The sequence below is a fragment of the Passer domesticus genome, chromosome 2, assembly GCF_036417665.1.
Source record: "Passer domesticus isolate bPasDom1 chromosome 2, bPasDom1.hap1, whole genome shotgun sequence".
NCBI lineage: Eukaryota > Metazoa > Chordata > Aves > Passeriformes > Passeridae > Passer > Passer domesticus.
The window spans coordinates 66,711,055-66,735,521 of NC_087475.1; the positions used below are offsets into that span (position 1 = coordinate 66,711,055).

Genomic DNA, 24,467 nt, shown 5'->3' on the forward strand with positions numbered 1-24,467 from the left:
AGTTACAGGCTGAGAGTGCAGCCAAGCTGAGGGGACTGAGGAGCAGAGAAACAACAGGACAATTCCTGACTGAATCAACCCTTAGAAATAGTGTCATAGTGCTCTGAAAGGTTGCACTAGGAACACAGGGAGGAAAGGTGAATGCTGGCAGCAGCTGGGATGCAGACCTTGTACCACATGCTTTGTGAAGTCCCCGACATGAAAGTTCCTTCATGAGGCAAGGGCACATCTCCAATATGCTGAGTGACATTTTCCTCCAGGCTGCCACTGCTGGCAGCTCTGTGCAGATGTGCTCTGGGAGACACCCCTCAATTCCCATCCCCACCCCACAGATGCCTGGGCAAGGCTCGCAGCCAGAAGGTGCTCCTGGGCTGGGGAGGAGGTCCAAGCTTGATGGTGTTGGCAAGCTGCCCCATGCACTGGCAAGAGCTGCTCAGAGCACCTGCAGTGACCTCCATCCCAGATTTCCTTACAAGGTTGGAGACTCTTCCAGTTAGTGACTGTGACTAAAACACAAAGATAAATATATTGAATTTATAGATAGATTTTTATATTATAATTATATTTCCAGCTGTGCAGCTCTTGAGTAGTAACATAGAAATATCTGCTCTACAATATGCACAAGTCTTATTCCAAAGCTGTGATGGCATTGACCTCGGGTGAGGTGTGTGGGGTGGGTGAGACACATTCCTACACAGGGCACAGCAAGGAGGGAATGGTGTGGCTCTCCAACTAAACTCTGTCCTCACCTTCTGTCCTCCACAGCTCATTTTTTGTGTATTTCTCTCCAGATCTATCTTTTCTTATGTCTTGAGCAAAGATTGTGAACTCTTCAGGGAAGTATATCTTTACCCTCTGCTTATTGATTGCAGGTTTATCCACTGATTTCCTCCAGTGCACTTCTGTCTGCATGCACCAGGACCTACACAGGGCTACCAGTGCTACCTCAACATTACTAAATCTATACTAGATGCCAAAATTTGGGATGTAAATTCACAAATGCAGAGCAGGAGGCCCATGGCACTACGGAGTGAAAGACAGACAGTAATCTTGCCCTGGTCTTTCCATCATCCTCTACAGGACTACAGCGCTCACACTGAACGAAGACAGCCCTCCTCAGTCACAGATGTGACTTGATTTTACTTTTTTTTTTTTTTTTTTTTTTTTTTTTTACAGATGACTTCTTTATTCCAAGGAACAAAGCAACAAAGCCTATGAGTCACAGAGGATCTGCTAAAGCCATTTTTGTCCTGCTGGTTGTAGCCTAGTGGCTTGGGCAGACAACATATCCTAACCAGAGCAAAGGTAAGTGACCAAACCCAGAGATTCTGTTTCATGACAGATGAACATGGGAATGACAGCACTTAGAGCAGTCTGGCATCACTTCCACAGGGCTGCTCCACCACTGCACCTTGTCCCCTCAGGCTACCTCTAAAACCCACAGATCCAATTACCTAGCAACCAAACTCAGGGCTCAAACATTTGTAACACATTCAGGCAGGAACTGCAAAAGGAGGGAGGCTATTGACTTGGGTCCAAATAATTATTTTGCTTAACGAAGCTAATATACTCCTGATTACTGGGATAATGGAGACTTTTAAAATATCTTTGGATAATCAAAATTAAATTTAAAAAATAACTACTATAAATATAGTCACCATGAATCACAATAATGTACTTTGCATATACTTTTGATTTGCTATTTTGGATAAATCAAAACCCAACCAATTTTCTTTGTCGTTTCAGATCCCTAAGTTGAGAAATTCTCTTGGAGAGGAAAAAGATAATGAAAAACCTTGGGTTTGTTGGCTCACAGTTCCAAGAAATCCAGTTTTTAAGTTTTATGTTCCTATTTCTGTTTTCATATTATTTGGAGGATGAACCTGCAGACAGAGAAGGAAAAACAGGGCACAATTATTAAAAACAGGGAGGTGATGTTCTTTATCCTGTCAGCTTAGAGAAAAACAGTGCTTCCACTATCACTCCAGTCAAGAGATGTTCTTAAGAAAAAAAGATAAGTTATAAAATTGGTACAGATTATAGATATCTAGAGTATGCTGAGAAGCAATCAAGTTACTCAGCTTTTTCATGGGTTCTGAAAGTAGACCTACAAAATGTAGTGGAAGAAGTGAGGGAAGAATTGAAGGTTAGATAAATGTTCCTTTTGCTTTTAAAGAAAAAAATAAAGTCTTCTGCAATTTTGTTTCTTCCTTAAAGAGATATTTTAAATTTTCCATGGTTCAAAAAAAAATTAAATATCTGTTATTATTATAGTAATTCCAAAACTGAAGAACCAGGCAGCTCTTTCTTCCATGTCCTTTGGAAGTTCAGCATTTAGACACAATAACTTATTATGCCTAAATTGATTGAATATTTCAGTTTCTGAAATGGCAGCAAACACCTGTATCTATATGAAATCCAGGGCAGGACAAAAAGCTTCTGTTTGACCCAGCATGTCTAAAATCAGTGAAAAGATTCCAGAGCTTAAAAGTGCTGCTATACTGAGAACCTTTGAGCTATCCTCAGCTAAACCATGTTATGCAAAGCATAACACAAATCATGCACAATTGAGAATCCTCATTTCTCTTCCATATTTCTGAGATTATTCTTATCAGAAAGTTGTATGCCTTCTACCCATTGCAATCAATTTTTCTACTTTTTTTTTTTAATGCTATTGTAAAAGGAAAGTACTACCTTTTTTTTCCTGTTTACAAAACACCTGACATTTTTTCTGGGACACCTCTTCCTGCAAGGTATCTGACTCATCTAATACAGGACCTTGCAAGAAGCTCAGGGAATGTCCCTCTGCTAAGAACACCAATACAGAGTACAGACGACAATGACTTGCTATAACTTGTTGTGGAATTGCAGCTTGCCTAGGGATCAGGTTGGACTGAGATGTGCTTATAGATCTTCTTGAGTTGTCTGCCATTCAATGCTGCTTCATCTGTCAGAGGTCACCAGGCCCAAAAGCCACCCATCCCCACTGCAGTGAAAACTCTCCCTAAGGTGGAACTAACACACAAGAAAAGCCTCTTTTGGGTCAGTGTTGTGCTGAGCCAATTAAAGCAGATACAGCTGGGTCAAGTCAGTGAATTTATTTTCCCCAGGGACATATTTATATATCTCATATGATGGTATCAAAAAAATTTTAGATACATCTACATGAACTAGGGGCATTACCATGGAAGGATATTTGATTCCCTTTCCTAAGAACTGTGATTTACTCCACACAAAATAAATATCCAGCTGTGCAATATGTAAAGACAACATAGTGGACTGGAGTGACCTGGTGCTCACTAATACAAACCAGACTCCACAAGCTGATGAACTACTCCTCACAACTGCTCCTTCTTAGTTCTCTGCTATGGAAGTAGCAAATATTTAACATTAGAGTTTCTTTTTCATTGTGTTTTTCTCCTGGCTCTCTACCATGGCATTCATATTGCTACTCTTAACATTTGTGAACAACCACTATTTTCATCATCTCTTCTTTCACATTTAATCTATCAAAAAAAACCCACACTTTTAAGTTCATATTTTCCATGTTCTCAGAAACCAGTGTTTTGAATCATAGTAATTTTATGCTCTTTTTTTTTTTTTTAAATTTAGCTAAAAAGAAGAAAGAAGCAAGAGGTATAGGGAGTTACGTGCATCCAAAATCACATTCTCTTGCATATTGAATGGAAACAAGGCCAGACACAGAAGGGTTGGAGAGGTTGCCTAAGATATATGATGCTGCCATTATTGAACATCTCCTGTTTCCATTAAGGTAGCTTCAAATTCAAACTCACTGTCAGGATTTAACAAGGGCTACTATTTCTATCATTGTGACAAACCAGGCTCTCAGTAAATCAAACATGAAGGCCACATCCTAAGACTTTGAGGTCACAGTTTCAGGATGCAAAAATTAAGCTAACCAGCAGGTTTAACTCATCCTTAATCTTCAAGCTGAGCTGTGCCCACTGTGACACCTCAGGGCCTGTGCACTTTTGAACCCTGAGTCCATATTTTGTGTGAGGAACCACAGTGAAATCAATGATTACAACAGCTCTCTCCAGTTACCATGAGTGAACAGCAGGACATTGTGTTACCACGTTCCTGCATGTAGTTTCATGTCCCAATGACAGCTTTGCTCTGAAACTACTTATGCTTTTTAACAAAATTTTAAGGGGTTCCAGAAGTAGAAGGCACAGAGTGCCAGAAGGCCCCATGCATTTCAGATGTCTTCTACAAAGGCCATTAACTCCAACTTCCTGAACTCTGATGGCCCAGGAAAACACAGTGCATGCCTGGAAGGAACTCAAAGAGCAACATGAACACTAAATGAAATCCAGACAGACGAACTACAGATCCAAGATCTTTCACCTCCAGTCAGCAGTGTTAGGCAGAGAAACTCACAGTGCAGTGCACCTCAGGAGGATAAAGGTGCAATAAAAGAGGGAAACTTTGAGGAGTTGATGAAAAATTTTAAAGACAATATCTAGACAGCTTACTGTCTTTTTTTAATAGCTGCTTGGGATAAAAGTAAAGGAGAAGGGATGAATGAGATAGAAGTTTTTCAGAGGTCTGCATCTATAAAGTAAATTCTGTGAATATGAGATATGGAAAGGCTCTTTAGATGACAGATTGTGTGAATCAACATATACCAGGTAGCCAGGGCAGCCACCAATCCACAGCTGAACTGCAGAGAGTAGGTTTCTTTCATTACCTACTCTCTAACAACACTGGGGAGCAGAGACATACAGGGGGAGAGGCTCCCTTAGGCTAAGCTCATCCTAGCAAAAACGGGGAGCCTGTTGCCTGCCCCAGTATATCAAAAGCCTTTATGCACACAGTTTACCACAAGGCTGTGGTTTTATTATCTCTCTCCAGCAGAAGGCTCAAGCATATCTGTGGGAGTGTATCATCCCTGAATAGGAATACTATTCAAAACAGGCAGAGGATGAACAACAGTAGGCATAATAAAAGTTGTTTCAAACTGATATTCTTAGCATACCCAGCTGAAAGGTCAGTTTGAGTGAAACTATTTCCCCCTCACCAAATCTGTTTTTAACACTCTCCTCCCAACTCAGATTAACTTGGCTTTCAGTCAGTAAAATTATCCTCGTACAATTACCAAGAAAGGTCATTCAATACTAAAAAATGGCCAGTTACAAGAACATGCATAGTAGACTCAAAGCCACATGAGATAAAACCTATAGTCTGTCTATGTTGTCTTTGGTTGAAGGTGTTGTGCACATAGTGATAAACTTTTTCAGACCAAGAAATGTCTGTGAGAAACGTAGTGAGAAAACTCTAAAAACCCAACATAGCACTGCTGACTTTTTTCACTAGAACATTTAGTGAAGATATCTGTAATGCAAGGATGAACAAATGCTTGACTAGAAGAAGCAGGACACACAATAAAGGATGTCTGAAAAGATTGTATTGCAAGAAAATGATGAGAAATCCAAACTTTTACAGGGAAGAAATAAGGTGCCCTGCATCACTACATAACAAGAATTAATGGGGAATTTGGGTGATTTGTCATCGGCCAGTCAAAACTGTCTTGAGTTAAAAATTATCCAGTTGCTTATGCCTGGGGATCACAGAAGAAAGTGGAATCCTAGGAAGAAACATTGAACACCAGGTCATGACACCTGTAAATTTAGCAGGCAGAAGCTGAAAGTGATTCACAAGCTGTTTCTGCTCAGTGAGTAAAACCAAACTGGTTTTGAGCAGTAACAATTTTCCTAATGGTGTTCCTTACTAAAGGACAATTGCAGAAGCAGCAAAGATACAGGTGAAGACAGAGGCAGACACAAACTGTGTTTGAGCAGCATAAAGGGTTGTTCTATTGCTTTTGTTATAATTTTTCAGTTCAATCTAGTCACGCATCAGTCCTCTCAGAGGCAAGGTCATGTAGCTTTCTCCATGTTTCCAGTGACACACTGGTGTTAAACAAAAACATGTGGAGCAATGTAACTATGTGCAGGCTACAGCCTCTGAGCAGTAAGTTCTTGTTACCTTATTTCAGCATATAATTTTATTTCTTCTGGATTTACACCAGTGTTAGCTAACAACATTATTCTCCTTCATTTCCTAAGAGCTTTGTAAAAACTGGGCTTGCTGTGCCACTGTCCTAAAGCTGTGGGAGCCCCCCTCCACCACTGCAGGCAGAGACAGAGAATGCACCTCTATCAGATAGAGCATATGTGTGTGCATGCATCCCAGTGTGAAGCATCCCCTAGGCATATTAGAAATCACATTCGGCACTGTTAAGCTTTCCTGGTGATACCAGGATAAGCAAAGGGAAAAAGAGGTGATACCTGACCTCCAAACAAGTTACAAGGAAGCAGTCTCCACCAATAAATGGCAAAGAAGAGCTGACTGACAAACTATAGGAAGGGCCAGGGTTAGCTGATACAACCCCCTGGGGTATAAAAGACTTGAAGACGAACTGGCCACGTGATATGCACAAGAGGCAGTTCCCAGCGCTGCAACTTTTTCCTTATGTTGTCTTTTGTTGGTTTCTTCTGGGAGCTGAAGGAGAGACAGATGTGGAAAAAGAGCATGGAAAATCCTGAAGACGGCGTGGAGGACTGGGATGCACTTATGCTTGGGATGGGGCAGAGATGAAGAAGAAAACCAAAGATAATGCAGAGACGCTCACTGTCAGGGTACCTGTTGTTGATTCCTCAACTTCTGAGTGTCAGGCTGGGCCCCCCCTGTCAGGGGAGACCCTCCTGGAGTGGTTTTGTGTCAGGAAAGAGAGACACACTGGCTTTTTTTTTTGGGCTTCAGGTTCTTGTTTATTATTTTCTTATCTAAAATTTTGCACGTTGTCCACACCAGGCTCAGCGCACTAGAAAAGCACCGCAAAAATGGCTAGTCATCTCTTGTTACAAGGTCTTTTAAAAATAAACTACCCAATTATTTCCCCTTTTAACCCAATAACTGATCCTAAAGAGCCCACAATGTGGATTTTTCTGCCCAATTACATATGCCACCCAAACCCATGAAGAAGAAGGAAGAAGCATGAAGAAGAAACCCAGGACGACACCCTGTTCTCTCCATCTTGCTTCCATCCACAACAGAGCAAGAATACCAAAACCTAAATTTCTCACCAAGTGATACACCTACACTACTCTCTATAATGTATTTCACACTTTTGTGGATTCTAGTCTATCTTGAAGTTTAGGAAACTTTCTCCATGAATGAGGGTCAAAGTTAGTGCTCCCCTGGGGGTCAGGACACCCCAGAGCAGACAGAGAAATATTCCCAGTGCCCTGGGTTTCCACAGCTCACTCAGTGCTAAAGGAGGGGAAATACTTTTTTATCTCCTACATAATGCATAATTAAGAAAATATATTGTAAATCTCTTGCAAGGAATTCACAATGGGCAGCCATCTTCATACCATGTAAAAAGCCAAATCACCTCACATTTAGTGATTTGACTATGGCTAATATTTTTTTTCTTAAAAACATGAAGAAAATGAACTCTGGCCATTTGCCAAGCAAAAAAAAAAATAGGATATTACACAAAACACTGAGAAACTGTTAGTAATAAATACCATAGTACCCCCATAGTCTTTGCATTATATCTTGTTTGATAGGCCAGTCCTTCTCTGGAAAAAAAACAGAGAATGCAATAGATGTTTCTTCCCTTACAACAATCACAATGATATGACCATGCAAACTTTAGCCAACAGAGCTCTTTAGGATCTGAATTTTGCAGGTGTGAAGTTCCCCAGGGTGTGATGAAAAGACAAACAAAGCATTTTTCAGGGACAGATCCAGGCACACACCATGAGTGCTTTGGGACAGCAGCTACCTTTCAGTCACACGAGCAAGGACTCACCCCAGGCAGGATTAAGGCGGTTCCTGCTCTCTCTGCACCACCTGCACTGCACACCTGTACTGCCTGCTCGCATGCAGAACTGAGTGCTCATCTCCTTCCCTCCCTCCAGGACCTGCTCACCCACCACACGCTGGGTCAGCCATGTTTGTACAGCTCCTAGCACGATGACTCATGGCTGCAAGACAGCTCCAAATCGTTCATCACAGACGGATCAGGGCTTGTGCTGGCACCCTCTTACGGCTTAGCTGCCAGCCGTGGTTGTGTTCTCAGATTATGGTACTAGTATGATACTAACAGACTTTAACTGTTCATAGCATTATATGATTCCCCTCTGCTTTGCAAGACTCGGTATAAGCTTCAAAAGTTTTCCTTTCCATTTTCAGTAATGACTGTGATTATCAGAAAATTCTGCAGTATGTCTGTATATCCTTTTCCAATGTTGTAGTTGCTATGAGATTTGAGATCTTTAGACACATTTACTACTAGGCTTTGATTATGGGAATTTTCTGGCTTTTTGCAGATTTACAGATTTCTTCTCTAAGGTGTTTCTTTCAGGTTCTAACTCTCTACAACCCCTGGATTATTCAGAAATAAAGACAAGATGAAGGCTGTGGGAGATGTGTTATTTAGCTAGTTTAGGTGACTTTATAACTCAAGTGCAAGTGGAGGATATAAGTTAAGAGTTGAGGTTCTCAGGAGAATCCAGAAGAGAAGATTCTGGCAGTGTGAAGGGAATAAGGAGCTCATTGAAAGAGCTTTAAACTAGATTTGACAGGACAAAAGGGTAAGAGGAGTCTTGCTAGAAATAAGCCTGTGGGCAGCGCACTAATATTTAAGGGATGGTGTGTAGCCAGATCCTTCAGTCTGTGGAAGCAGGGGATGGAGATCCTTCTGGCAGCAAAGACACAAGGCCTTTCAATGTGATAGAAACCACAGAAGCACCTGAGAATGGCCACACAGGAATTTGGGCTTCCCTGTCCAAAAATGTGTTAAGGTCAATAACCAAACTGGAGTACATCTACACCAATGCACGCAGGAAGTGCAACAAACAAAAGAAGATGGGAGCCATTGTGCAGCAGGAAAATTAGGACATAGTTCCCATCATGGAATGACTTGAACAACTGGAGCATTGCAATGGATGGCAATAAACTCTTCAGAAGGAATAGGCAAGGAAGGATGGGTGGTGTGGTAGTCCTGTAGCTTAGGGAATGTCTTGATTGTCTGGAGCTTAATGACTGGGACCAAAGGGTCGAATGGTAAGATTCCATGGAAGGCCAACAAGGCAAATATCCTGGTGGCTGTCTGTTATACACCCCCCAAGCAGGATGAGGAGGCAGAAGGAATATTCTGTAAGCAGCTGAGAAAAGTCTCACAATCATTAGCCCTTCTTCTAAGAGGACTTCTGCTTACCAGTCTGCAGGAAATACAACAGAGCAGAGAGGAAACAGACCAGGAGATTCCTGGAGAGAGTGTTAGGACAACTTGACACAGCTGATCAGTGAGCCAACCAGGGAAGGTGCCCCACAGGAAATATTTTTAGTGAACAGAGGAGAACTAGTGGGAGATGTGATGGTTAGAGGCTGTCTTAGAACCAGTAATCATTAAATTATAGAATTTTCACTTCTTGCAGAAGTCAGGAGGGAGACTGGCAGAACTGACAACTAGGACTTCCACAGGTCAGATTTTGACCTGTTTAGGAGCCTGGTTGACAGCATCCTGAAGGGCAAAAATGTCCAGGAAGTCTGGATATTCTTCAAGAAGTAAATATTAAAGATTCAAGAGCAAGCTGGACAAACCTCTGAGGAAGACTACAAAAATTTTGTGATGTTATGCAGGGAGAAAAGGGCCATCAGAAGTGCCAAAGACCAGCTAGAAATTAATCCGGCTACTGCAGTAAAAGACAACAAAAACCTTTCTATAAATACAAAAAAAAAATTGCAACAAAAGTAAAATTAAGGAGAATCTCCATCCTTTATTGGATACATGGGAAAACATAGTGACAAATGATGGTGAAAACATTGAGGCTATCTGCATGACTTTAAGAGTAAGACCAGCTGTTCACCAGCCCCCTGAGCTAAAAGACAGGACACAGAGAAAAACGAAGTCCCCAGAATCCAAGGGATATGCTTATTGATCTGCTACAACTCCTAGACATGCACAAGTCTATAGGGATGGATGGGATCTACAAAAGAGTACTGAGGAAGCTGATCAAAGTGCTCACAGAGTTACTTTCAATTGATTACCAGCAGTCCTGGCTAACTGGGCAGGTCCCAGCTGACTGGAATTCAGCACATTTCCTCCTCAGCAACTTCACTGAGAATACAAAACTGGGAGGAGTGGCTGTGGGACCTCAAAGGGCTGTGGGACTCTTCAGAGGGATCTTGACAGGTTGCAGAGACAGGCAGAGAGGAACTTTCTGAAATTCAGCAAGGGTCCTGCACCTGGGGAGGAATAACCTCAAGCGCTGGTACAGGCTGGGGGCTGACCTGCTGGAAAGTAGCTCTGTGGAGAAGGACCTGGGGCCTGGAGCACAAGTTCTATGAGGAGGGTCTGAGGGAATTGGGGTAGTTTAGCCTGGGAGAAAAGAGGCTCAGGGGGAAACCTTATCAGTCTCTGCAACTTCCTGAAAGGAGGGTGTAGTGAGGTGGGTTCAGTTTCTTCTCCCAAGTAACAAGTGATAGAATGAGAGGAAGTGGGCATAAGTTGTGCTGGAGAGGTTTAGATTGGATACAAGGAACAATTTCTCTCCAGAAAGAGTGGTCAGACATTGGACTGGGCTGCCCAGACAAGTGGTTGAGTTTGAAAAATATATGGATGTGATACCTGGGGAAATGGTTTAGTGGTGTTTAACAGTGCTGGTTTCATGACTGGAATTGATGATGATCTTAGAGATCTTTTCCAGCTTAAGTGATGGTAAGATTGGATAATCTATCTGAGATACCTACACCAACCAATAGTTCTCCCTCTTCCATGCATTTCTTTAACTATCTTTTAGTCCTAGCTTTTTGATGGTGCCTGTCTTGCATTTCCTTTTGTTTATACACCTGTTTATACATCTATCTATATACATAGATAAATGCATTTTTCATGCATATTCATTGATATCTGTCACATATAGTCACCTCTTTTATATTAGTTATTTTGCTATACCTGTCACCAGTAGGGCAACGAGAAGTATTTCTCTCACAAAGTGCTGGCATTTCCCTAGCTTGTTCAATATCCAAAAGACAGCATGGCATAACTGCACTTTATCAAAGAGACTGATCATGACTGATGCTCATGGAACATTGACCCCACAACCTGTACCAGTGAGCTTCCACAAAACCCAGATTTAATTAGAAGTAAGCAGCAATATTCTTCAGGAAAATGAGAGGATTACACGAATACATGCATCCATTGACATGTTTTGGCAAAAGAAAACATCTTATGAGAACTGGAGCCTTATAAAATCACACACTCTTGCTTTGCAAAGCATTTTCCATAGACTGAATCTCATAAATATCCTTTAGTAACTTCATGTTCTCTATGCTTCAACAAACTCAACTTTTTGCTGATGATTGAGCGGGGTCTGGATGATTTGATGTGTCACTAATGGGTGTTTCCCATTGGGAGGTTTCCAAGACATTTTTTATTGGAGTTTACTTGTTTATCACTATCTGATGGAAACAGTGCCATTTCAGCAAGACCTGTCAGGTATGTCTTCCTTGCTTTTCCCTGGCAGATTGCTGCGCTCCTGTACAGGCAGTCCCTCAGCAGGCAGCAACCAGGTGTACCACTGTACATCAATAATTTTCCCTGAAAAGTTTTGAAAATAGGAAATCCCATTATGGGATTTCTGGAATTCAAGCAAAAAACATTTGAAAATTTGAAGGTACACTTCACTTCTCTCTGCTGTACCTTTTCTACATGCCATCTCTGGGAGTTAGAGGCTGCTCAGATGGGGAATCCAGCAGGAGGCAGAGACATACCTGCCCTGTTAAATGAGAAGAGGCTGGGAAGCCAGCTCAGCCACTCCACTCTGCTGTCATTTTACCTTGTTCCATGGTTCAGTCTTGGTGTGTTCCACTAGCTGTCTCCCAGACAACGTCCCAGTATGGCTCTGGGGGTGCTTTACTAGAGTGATCCCTCTGAAGGCCAATGCAGACTGCATTACATCAGATTTTGTACTTATTTTATACCTGTCCTTCAATGTTCTCAGATTTTGCATTCTGAAACACACCACATGATTCTCAGCTCCCCATCCCCAGAACTTTCAACACACATTCTAACTTTCTGGTTATATAAACACAATTTTGCAGGCTATAACACAGCCCCTCCCTGCATTGTCTTAGATACAATGAATGGAAGCCCAGCACATGCTGTTAACGCTGAGGCTCACCAGACAGGGCCCAGGGAAACCCAGGACAAAGCACTACATGTATAGTGTGGCCGTCACGTTGCCACTATCTTTCCAGGAGTTATGGTCATGATGCAGGGAGATTGCAGATGTCAGAGACAAATTTCCACCCATATTATTTTGTAATCTTTACCTGGTGTACTTCAATGTTGCTATCCTCAGAGACAGGACACTTGTTCACAGCCCATCCTTTTGCTTTGATTGGGTCTGCATTTACCCCCACCAATGAACCAAGCTATTGAACTGCTACAACTGCAGCTCCAGGAGCCTGGTCACCCCTCCTAGCAGCTCATGTGCAAACCTCCTCTCCAGCAGCGTTAGAGCATGCCAGACATGAGGTGTCTCATTTGTTCTTGTTCCCAGCTTCCAGCAGCAGTTGGCACACACCCTGCTGCAGTTGAGGCCTCAGATGTCAGATGTCATTGTGCAAAGCTTCCAGACACAACCCTTTGGTCTCCTCCAGTGCCTCTGCTCCCTGTCAGATCTATACTCCACAATTTCCATTCTTCACTTGGCGAGGACTCTGAGGCACTGATTCCATTTCATTTTCCAGTGAAATCTCAGTTCAGTAATACTTAATTGGCCTGGCTTCTTAAGCAGATATTTCCAAAGTATTTTTTTTAAATAAATTTTAAAAAATATCCTAACCTCTGGATATCTCTCTGAGATACCTCTTCTCAGCTTGATTGATGAAAAATCAGCTTAATTTTCTTCCACTTCATCAATCATTTCAGATGCCTTCTCATTGATACATTCTCTGATTGAACTGTCTGCTTGAGCTCAAGAGTTTTTCCATATGTAACTAAATTTCACCTGGGAGATTATTTATAATTCTCTTTCCTTTTCTAGTGAAGATTATAAGCATTTGTTGTGATGATGACTATACATTTTATCTTGAGCAGTGGTTCTTTGACCAACTTTTATCCTTGAAGCAATCGACTCTGAGCCACTTTGTGCCTCAGCTGGTAGATGGGTAACAACAGGTGTTAGGTGTTAGTCATACGCATTAGAGTCAGTTTGAAAAAATAACTCTGCATCTGGTGATCCAAAATACTAAGACCTGCTCATGCTTCAAAATTTAAAAAATCAGATTTGTATCTTTATAAGACCTTTGTATCTTTGTAACAGAATTATATCTTTATATATCTGTCCTTGTTCATTGTAGGGGGCTTACACTAGGTGATTTTCAAAGGTCCCTCCAAACTACTTTCTAATTCTATAATCCAAAAGCAAGGCAAAGTTCCCATTCAGTGATTAAACTTTCAGCACACATAGGATGAACTTTGCATAGAAAGATAAGGAAGAAAATAATTACTGGTATGCTGCCTTTGAGACCAGGAAGACATTGTTATTCTTTCCTTGTCCTCTCAGACTGAAGCTGGACAGAAACCAGAATAAATTGAAAAAAGGTTAGTAAATCCTTGAGGTCTGTTTAAATGGTCAGTTGAGACTGAGTTGCATGCAACCAAGATTAATCAATCTAAAGAATTTTAAAATTATTTCTCTATTCTTAATGTCAGTTTTCCTTTTAATCCCCTGATCCTCTTTTCTTAGCTTGGCTTCTATGCACTGCTACTCACAGTTAAAAAAATTAATGTGGTGATGACGAGATGAAAATATCAGTCCCTGCAACTGAACTCTGCCAATTGAACCCCTGACTTCAGCATGATGTAGCTGCAGAGAAAAATATTGCTGGACTGCTCAGAAACACTGCAGTCTTTTTTTTTTTAATTCATGTAGGTCGATTATGAATGAGTTTACTCCTGCCATTATGAGTATGACCCCAGAAAAAAATTTCATGCAGTGTATAAGTGACACAAAAATCGGTCTTTCACATGCAGCTTTTAGAAACAAATTGGTGGGCTTGGACGGTGAAAAGCAAGCATGTTTTCCATAAAAACAAAATATTTTGCCTTGGATTGAGCCTCTCCTCCTTTTGCTCCTGAAAAGACCATTTCCCAAAAATTTTTTACTTCTTTCATCAGATTTTTTTCTAACTGAGGTGATTACTAAAATTATTTTTCTAAAACAATAAGATTTCAAGAAATAAATCATAAAAGCCTGGAAGTCATTGCTGCAGCAAAGTAGATGAAAACTCAGTTAGCACATACCTCCCCATGAAACTGGCAAGTTGATACCCACTTCAACAACAATTGAATAGCAAATGTAGTGCAAGATTTTCTTTCCTTCCTCAATTTTATCTTTATTTCACTTAGCAGGTAGCAATTGCCTTTTCACTGTTAAAAACTTTTTTAATGCTTCACAGAGACCACTGTTGAAATTATGACTATAAAATCTACCTTTAAATTGAGCCACTGAAAGTTAAGACAAAAGGAAAATAACTCCCCTCGGGGGAGAAAAAGTAATACTCTGATTTCTATCTATTAAGTCAGTCCCATTGAAAAATTACTGAATAAAATTGATTCTTACACCAAGGAGAACAACAGCCATCAGTGAAATTAATAGTTTCTAAGGTATGTGATAAACCATATTGCTTAAAATCTTTCTCTTTGTTGTAAGACTTGATGTTTTGAGAGAAAGGTCACTAAATATGAGACCTGGGATTTTCTTCTTCTGATATCACACACACACACACACAAACACACACACAAAAAAAGGTAGATTTGCAAAATTTTAAGCATTGTTACTATGAATAGGGAGAACATTAATGACTAGGATGCTGGGAAGAAAGTAATGATCAGTGATCACTGAGCTATGCCTCTTTACTGGATTGAATGAGGCGCATGCTGCACATCAAGTAACAAAGGGCTTGATGAAAGTCTCTTCTCCCAGGCAGCAACTGACAGAACAAGAGGACACAGTCTGAAGCTGTGCCATGGGAAGTTTAGGTTCAATGTTAGAAAAAAATTATTCAAAGAGTGACTGGGCAATGGAATTGTCTGCCCTGGGAGGTGGTGGAGTCACCATCCCTGGATGAGTTTAGAAAAGGACAGGACGTGGCACTCAGTGCCATGGTTTAGTTGATGAGGAGGTGTTAAGTTAGGTCATAGGTTGGACTAGATGATCTTAAAGGTCTTTTCCAACCTCAGTCCTCCTGTGGTTCTGTGACTCTGTGAACCCCTTTAATATAACTCTTTGAGTCCAACACATCAGAGAATTCCTCACCCAATAAAGCCATTTTTTTCATGTAGCTTTGTCCTGTATGAGTGTAGTGAACTCCACTAAATTAACCAGACATGATGCCTGATATGACCAGAGTAAGCTGTCATGATGAAGGCTGGTCATGTTGGCTCAGTGGAGTAGTGGTCCTGGAGGATAAAAAACCCCGATGAATGGTTTAAATGGCTAATGAATGCGCTGCTAATGATTTGAGGATAAACTTTCATGTCGTCAGACTTAGGACACCATTTCTTGTTGAGAACTTTGTAACAAGCTAGCTCCCAGCTAAAGCTCACAGTGAGATTAATTTGACCAAGATAGAAAATGAGGGAGTTGCTATCCCAATTAAACTGTGTCCTTGGCCCACGGATGAAGTAATGCACAGACACAGGTGGTGGAGCAAATAGCCTGGGAAAGTGGAATAGTTATACCAAAAACAGCACGTAGTTAGCTGATAGCTAGTTAGCCAATGGTGAGCTGGGAGTTTGCACTATGCATGAGCTAATTAAAAGGTGTATAATAATCGGTGATTCGGGAATAAAGACGAGACTTGTCGATCATCATATGGTGAGCAAGTCTTCCTTCTCCATCAATTTCTCATACTGACATTTGCTTCTCAAATGTACAGTGAAGTCCTTAGTCCAAAGTCAGAAAGAGAATTTATAAATGTTTTGAAATTATTTGCAATTATGAAAAAGTTCTCAAAAATAGAATAATTTATTAACCTGCTGCTCCTAGAGTTGGTTCTTCTCTGTTAATCCTCTTGCATATCCTTTGGCAGCAGGTGTTAACTGATGCAAATGAATCACTCCGTCATGACCGCTGTTAGCCAGGAAAGGTCTCCTTTCTCATCAAAATGGTGGAGAATACTTGATGGATAGCAAGGAACTACTACTGAACTACTTGTACCTGTTGATCTTAGTAACAACAAGAGGTATAAAGTATCTGTTTGAAAATCAAGCTCTGATTGACTTGCCTAATGTCAGAGACAGGAAAAAGCCCTCCCAGCACGCAACCATCTTTCCTTGGGCTAATATGTCTTACATGTAGAGAAGGATGTAAAACACTTTCCCTTTTTATGTGGTAAAGATAACAGAAATACCTTCAGCAATGGAAAATACAGACTGGGACGGTTTTCATGTTATGCAAAAATGTATATGTACACTAGGAAACCACTGCTTGTTCATAAGAACAGGGGATGCCAGGGGCAAAGAAATAAAATTTCAACAGTGCTTCAGTGCAGTCTGGGACAGCAGCACAAGGCCTGTAGCTCAGGAATATCTGACATTGCTTGAAGAAGTACAGATCTCAAACAGGTTCCTTTGCTCTTCTCTCAAGTGGATCTTTCACCCCATCTGGAGCTCTGTGTTTTCTTGGCTACTCAGCCAGCTGCATTACAGACAGTGAATTAAAAGCTGCTCAGTGGCTGTAACCACAATGGAAATCTACTCCACAGCTGTGACTTTCAAATCCAATTACAAAATACCAAACACACCATAGTTTTAATACCTACTAATGTAAAAGCAGCATATTCAGTAAATTCATAACTTCATCTACATCAAGCTCTGTAGCTCCTCATGTCCAAGAAAGGCACACCCATTTGTCCCAGCCAGAAATCCAGCCCAAGAAACTTTCTGTCACTGAAAGTACAAGTCTGGATCATTGAAATATAGAGAGTTATTCCAAGTTCACATCAGCAGAACAAAGATCAGAATCTGACCCAAATATTAACTGAATTTTGGAGCCTCTGTGTCTAGCCATCAAGAAATGCCTGCTGGATGCAAGCTCTGCAGTCTTCAGGCAGAACACAAGGAGACTAGTGAGGAAACAGACATGGATGGTATTTTCTAACACAGAACTGTTGAGCGAAGCATGCCAAATGTTGTACATGTTAGACAAAGGAAAATGGAACATTGCAAAATTAAATCACTCACTATACCAGATTCTACATCTCAACACAGGAATTATTTGCAAGAATTATCTTGCTGTTATATTTTAATCTAGATGTTCTTTTCCCCTTAATGGATCAGCCTGTGGTATTACCCAGGCAGGCAGCAGAGAAAAGTCACCTCTGCTGCCTTGCTGCCCAGCTCCACTAGGCAGCCCTGTGGTGGCTGTCCTCCCTTTGAAGTGTCTCTTGTCTCAGTAGGTGTCTTCATATCGCACAAGACAGTGTGCTGATGCTGAAACTAGCACTGAAAGAGTAGAAATATCCATTAAACTCTACTAGGACATAATGAAGTTAATCTCCCAGATCCCAGAGCAGCACAGCAGCACTAGCACATGAGCTAATGAGGGCTTTCACAGACACTTTTCATCTTAGCTGCAACACTGTGCTGGCCCAGCAGACCTGCCACTGGACAGGGAGAAAGTCCCAGCAACGTGAACTTAAGAATCTCTGTGCCTTTCTCTGCTGCATGGTGTAGAGTACCTGAAATACCACAGGGGCTGAGCGTGTGTCTCACCATGAGGAATTCTGTTACAGATGAATGTTGGCAAGTGAAATACTGTTAGTGAGCCCAGGAAAAGCTTTTTTTTCCTACAGGAAGCCAGCAAGGCAATGTAGTCCAACTATCTGAGTTACTTCCTCTGCCACAAAGTGGGTAAGAGCTAAATTTTTTCTAGTTATGGATAACATTTCTCATCACTCCTAAATAATTACATTGATTATTTTTACATACAAATTGGGTAAAAAATACCTGAAATACAATATACAACTTATTTCAAAACTCATTTGGACTAACACTGACAGGTAATCTGGGAAATTTGACAGAAAAAATATTTTATTTTTGGTAAAGTTATAGGAATAAAAATTATTATGAAGCCTATCAGTGGATCTAGACTTTGTTTTCTGCTACTTTACTCGTCAGAGGGAAAAAGAGAGTCCTGAGCTGTGCTCCTTTCCTCCCTGCCTCTAAAGTGCATTTCACAGGAAGCAATTAAAAGACAAAATGTGTAGGCTTAGATGTCCAAAAGTTAACCTCCTTCCTAGTTCAGTGCTTCAGCCAAGATGCCACAAATCTATGCACTTCTGCTTATAACCAAGGAGAGCCCAGAGATTTCTGGTTTCAGTACAGCCATGAAAGGGGGGAAACACAGGTTTGAAGGCTGTGAAGATGAGGCCAGGTGAGACTGGACTTTGTGAGACACTGATCTGGTGATGCTCAAGCACTGGGAAGAGCACAGAGACGTGACAATGTGACATGGTCCTGCCAGGCCACGAGCATGTCAGACACCTCAGGCAATGCCATGAGCATAACACCTTGCTCAGGCCAAGCCATGTGCAGCCCATGTCTAATGGGACAGGTTTGTCACTGGGCCTCAGCAGAGAAAGGCCCAAGGCAGGGCTGAGCTTGAATTAGAAGCCAAGCTGAAGTCCATCAGGCATAGACACTGATCCCAAAGCCACAGGGACCAGATAAACAGATCTCTGATAAACATCAAGTTTACTAGGAAGATAAACATTCTCAGTGTTGGCTGGTATTCAGCAGAGACATAGGACATGTATTATTTTGTCAAAGCCTTTTGTTAAGCCCTTGCATGAACCCTGTGGACTGTGAAGGAGACCCTTGAGTTTATTCTCTGACAGTATTTAGTCTTAGTACAGCGGAGAGCAAAGGAAGAGTATTGGAGACTCGTACAATACTCTAAAAACAACTTGATGGTTTCTTTCCAGGTTCACCTTTGCTCACAGTGACAATTTGCATGTTTTCAGCCCAGTTACCTCTGTGTTATCACATCTGCCAGCAAAGCTGACAACAGTTCCTGCTGGCCACATACACAGCTACGTGAGCTTTTTGACCATGCAGGCCTCTTCATATGTCTCCTATATACTTCATTTCCAAGCTGCTCTATCCAATGCCAGTCTATGTATTCAACCAGTAGACTCAATCAATTTATTTTGGGTGGAAAATACTCAATAATATTAAGAAACTCCAGATTTCCAAAGCCAAAAGATGAATAGTGAAAGAGTTGGTAGAAGGCCAAAAAAGTGAGCTTGTTTTTTCAAGCAATGAAAATCTAATGTTTTCTAAAGCTGTTGTAAAGAAAAAAAACCAAACAAATAGCAACAATAAGGATGTACAGAAAAATGGTAACATAGATACTGATTTCATCCACCCAGTCATGTGGCTAGTGGCAGCGTTGGGCCAGGGGATCGCACGACTTCCTTACAGCATGAAAATGAAACTGACAAATGATGTGATTCATCCTTTGGTCCCAGGGTCTAGCAGTTCTCGGAAAAAGCAACATGTACTTTTTTTAATCTCTCTGGAATAGCCGTGATCCATCCTCCAGAGATCTGTGAAACAAGGTCATGCTGAGGACATCCCATTCCCTTCTCTACACCTTATAGAATGTGATTAGAGATGTTTCTTCCAGCACTCATGGATTATCACTTATCCCTCACAATCTCTACTCTAAACTGTACTAGACAGCTTAAAAACATCTGTGTCCAAGTTCCTCCTTGCTCTACACTCCTTCATGATGAAACTATGCCTTCAGCATCAGCTCAGTACAGTAACAGGGACCCACAGGTGTCAGGGATCCAGACTGAGGAAAGTCAGCAGGTGTGGCAGAAGGAAAGCACTCACACCGATAAGATACGATCAAACCTCCCCAGCTCCAGCAACAAAAAGAACTTATACATTTGGGAAAAGGAAGCCCTCACAAGAATAAGAGTAATCTCACCTTCAAAACAAGTAATTAGCACTTCTCATTCTTATTATTGTATGAATGCTATACATCCCGGATTTTAAGATCCTGCTCCCATGTGAAAAAAACTTTTGAAAAGTTGGAATTTGTTGCATACTGGTCATTAGACAGCTAAAGTACAGGGCCATACCACAGGTATCCAAGATATTTTTTAAATTTAAGGTTTACAGTAATGGGCAGTTTATGTTTTGTTGGGAAAAGCCTGACCTACTCCATACCACAACCATGAATCAGCCTGTCTGTGAGCCAAAAGATACTACTTATGCTTTCTCATGATTTATCACCTTGAACGCCTGTAGCCACAAAACCCCCTGAAAACAACAAAATTAATGCAGTTCAAGCCAACTGGAGAAACAAAGCATGAAAACACCAAGCAACTCACTTGAGATTTTTTTCCTATATTTTCCTATTTTGTTTCTTGGCGAAGATGTGGGGGAATAAATATACATTCTACTCACAACCTCTACAATATAACCATTAGGAGGTGGAAAAAGACTAATCCTGTAAAGAAATAGAAATCCTTCCCAATTAAAAAGAAAAATCACTTGTTTGTTTTACATTGGCCCTGACACCATTTGACAATAGAGAGCTATCAAAATCCATAATAAAAAAGAATCCTTTTCATCCTCAGAAGTATCACCAACAAATAATCCCCATCAAATAAATTCATATTTCTTCGTAACGAGAAATTGCCTCCCTCAATGAAGCAATGATTTTATATTACTATTGTATAATATAATATATTAAAATACTATTGTGCATTATTAATAATAGTTATAACAATGATAATGATAATAATAATATTCCTTTTCCCAGGGATCTCCACACAGGACAGGAAGAGGGATGCCAGTACCCTGACCATACTCATGCTGTGTCTCCAGGGCATCCAGCAGTAGGTGATTTACAGGACAAGTAGGTTATATCTGACATGTGCAGATAAGCTGCAGCAGGCACACAGTGTAGCAGCAAACTTATAGGAGTGCTGGTGGCATTGTCTTTCCGTCCATGGGAGGCAGCTCTGCAGCCTGAAATTTGGGCACATTTTTCACCCATACAGGGTGGAAACTGTAGTCGGGTTATCCTTCATGTCCTCCATGCACAGAACCTCAGCAAATCTTTGAATGGATTTTTCTGCAGCTATGATTCAATAGAACCATACACTGAAGGTGAATGAATGCTGTTTCACACTGGGACCCAGAAGCCTGCCTTGTCACTGCCATGACCTGGCTGGCAGCTAGTGAGGTCATGGCATCTTATCTTCCCTCCTCATCCCACAACACAGTCCAGGAACAGAAAGCGTTCTGCTCTGACAGCTCTCTTCTGGCTGACCCCTGGCACTGTGAACTTTCCCTTCAGCATCCTGTGGTTGCACAACTTGACCTTGAAATATCTGCTGGGCTTAGTCAGGAGGATAACCCTGTCCCATGCACCTCCAGCCTGCTTTCCCACAGCATGCTGAGACATCACCTGCTTTCTACATTTCATAGCTGAAAACAAGAAGGCATAAACACCACTCTCAGAAATCCCTACTTACAATAGCCAACACTCTTGTAAGATGTTATGGGGCAAAATGCAGAGCAGGCTATGAAAAAGTGGGTTCACATGCCTCAAGATAGGTAAGAGGTATCTCACAATTGATCCTCTCCACTATTGCTGATGTTCCTAAATATTAAAATACATTCTGTCACATCTAATGTCTTTACTCATTGTGCATGGCAAATGCATTCTCTGTACATGTGGGTTTATGCACACAACACTAAGCAAGGAGTAGTAAGCAGATATCTGCTGCTTAGTGCTGTCTGTCACAAAATTTTCCAAGTTAACAGACAAAAATGCTGTTTCCCCAGAACTAATTATAATAGGTCAAAAGAAAACATCCTCTGTGGAACTGAAATTTCTAACGAAATCTTTCTTAATCTGTGGAAGTGGAGATTACTCATAGCATACAAATCTGGAAGAACTATCAAAGGTTTTACTCCCACTTGTCACCAACACTTAAAACTGACTTCCAGATTCCAAAAATATTAATAATTTACCTAACATCTCCTTGGAAGTACATTTCCAAAAATGAGAAACTTATTTCCAGTCTTTAGGGGATGGTAAATATTAAGAATTCAGCACAATTTTTTCTTAATACGCATTTGCCCTAATATCAAAAGAAATTTTGCTATTGCTACAAGGACCTAATAAAGCACTTACACACACAGACAGCTTTGATGGGAACAGTCATGTGCTTAAGACAAATGTAGCCCTAAGTACCAGTTACAGATAAGAGCACATCTTTTCAGGCCCATTTCCCTATCTTGTTGAAATACAACATAACACAACCATACAGAGCAGAATATACCAGTTGCAGATACTTTAAAACAGAAAAAGCACCCCACCTCTTACATAGGATCAGTTTTATAAAGAAAAGTATCCAGTAGCTGCCCACAGAGGAATAGTCCTGACTAGGACTAAGAGGAAATATGAGAAATAAAATAAGCAGAGTCAAACTAAGACTTTCACAAAGGAGTTATTGTATAACTTGTATAACACAAGACGAAATCTCATACTATTGGGAAAATTCACCAAGTGTTTCCCTCCATAGGTGTACAAATGGGAGAGGGACACTGCTGACCTCTGACTAAAAACCCAGTAAAACTAATGAGGTGATAGAAAGCTGACAGGATACGAAAAGAGTGCTGGTCTGCAGCAGCCTCATTCACTGGGCATGAATGTCTTTGAGGTTTTGAATCACAGCTGTGGAAACAAGCTGCTGAATTTCTTCCTTAACACTCCCAGTAGTTTTGTTATTTAAGTATAAATGCTCTGGAAGTCAGCATTAACAGCTAACTCCTGAGTGCCCCTTGTGAGCAGAGGATGCCAGTGGGAGAGAAACTGTGACTTATAGCTATGTTTTCATGCAACTAAGGAGGCACAGGAATGAGCCAGGCAAACAATGCTCAGACTGGTTTTTTTCCATATCAGGAGCTGATCTACCTTATCTGAACTTTATAGCAAAAGTGAGTCCATCAATCAAAAATTTTTAACCTTACTGATTATAATAGATTAAAGACTCTGTGTTGCAGTTCTCTATCTGAATCAAAACAAAATATTTTCTATGAAAAGAAAGACAAAATTTGGATTAATCTTTATTCCTCAGACACAGTTCATTGTTTTAAAAACCTGTCATTTTCTTGATCCTAAGGGGCACTGTTCTTACACCAGGTCCACTATTATCCTGGTAAGAAAGTCACTCAGACTCTCTAAAGTATCATTTCAAATAGGTTTTTTATTAAAGGTAATAAAGAAAATAAGAAAGAAAATAAGTATACGTAGAGGTTTTCAACATTATCTATCTCTCCACATCAATAAATATTCAGTGTAAGCACTTATGTGCTTACACTTTCCTATGTGTTAAAATGTGAGCACAAGCTTGTAACTCAAGTTACATACAATATTTTCTTACCGCCCACAAATTCATATTCTCTTGGACTGCCTTGACTTTTCCCATGGCCACATCTGGAAAGACTCTTATCCTCAAAACTTAAGGAAGAAGACTTTTTCCTAGTCCATTTCTCCTCATCCATGTATGAAAAACTTCCACTTTTCATCATTTCAGCATCACTTCTGGCTCTGTCCCACTGTCCTATGGGAGAGGAGGAATGGGAGTAGTAGGGTGAAGTTCAGATGTAACTACCTCGTGAGCTATGAATGCAGAGAAGAGAGAGGAGCCTAAGGACTCAAGAAGCTCAGCTGAACAGGTTTAGGTTGTGGCAGCTCAAGAAAATGCTGCCTCTTTCTGCCCACCTCACATCATGCCAAAAGCTTTAGTAGGTGCAGATAGAAATAATCCCTAAATTCTCAGATTTTGCTCAAAAGTCTGGGGTTTAGCTGAAATCATAAAGCTTTATTGGCTTTGACATACTTTCAAGTGCTACTGGAGGTTGTACAGAGCACTCCACAACATCAGAAAGTCATCCTGGGAATAAAATACGACAATTAAAAAAAAAATTCACTAATTTCTTCCTGGTTTTATAGCCATTTATCCCAGCAGATGTTAAGTGCCTCTAGTTGAAGGGTCAGGAGGATGATTACAAAACCTGAAAGGCTTTCTTTGGAGTCTCTGTCTCCTTCCCCTTTTGACGATGAGCACATGACCCAAAGAAACACTTTTTTTCTCTCTCTATTTTTGGTAACCCTTTGTTTCCATCAGCTGAGGGAAAGCTTTGAGGACTTTTTAGACCCACTTTGTAGCCAACAGGATATAATTACAATTTTATTTCTGGGTAGGGCTATATTAGAACATTAATCTTCTGAACTCTTCCAGAGGTGTGTAACAGATTATGTACACACATCAGGACACAACAGCACAGGACAGATCTATCCTAACTTTCTAAGAAAGAGGCTTAT

At 40.8% G+C, this 24,467-nt stretch overlaps 1 long non-coding RNA gene across 1 annotated transcript in view; it reads right to left on the reverse strand.

Moving 5' to 3' along the window:
* Positions 1–362: 362 nt before the first annotated feature.
* LOC135294118 (uncharacterized) overlaps positions 363–24,467 on the reverse strand; it is a 32,343-nt gene continuing 8,238 nt past the window's right edge. Inside the window, exons 3-4 of the long non-coding RNA XR_010356273.1 lie at positions 1,796–1,883; positions 363–500 (exon numbers count right to left, since the gene is read on the reverse strand). This is a non-coding gene — a long non-coding RNA (uncharacterized LOC135294118). The remainder of the gene's footprint in view (positions 501–1,795; positions 1,884–24,467) is intronic.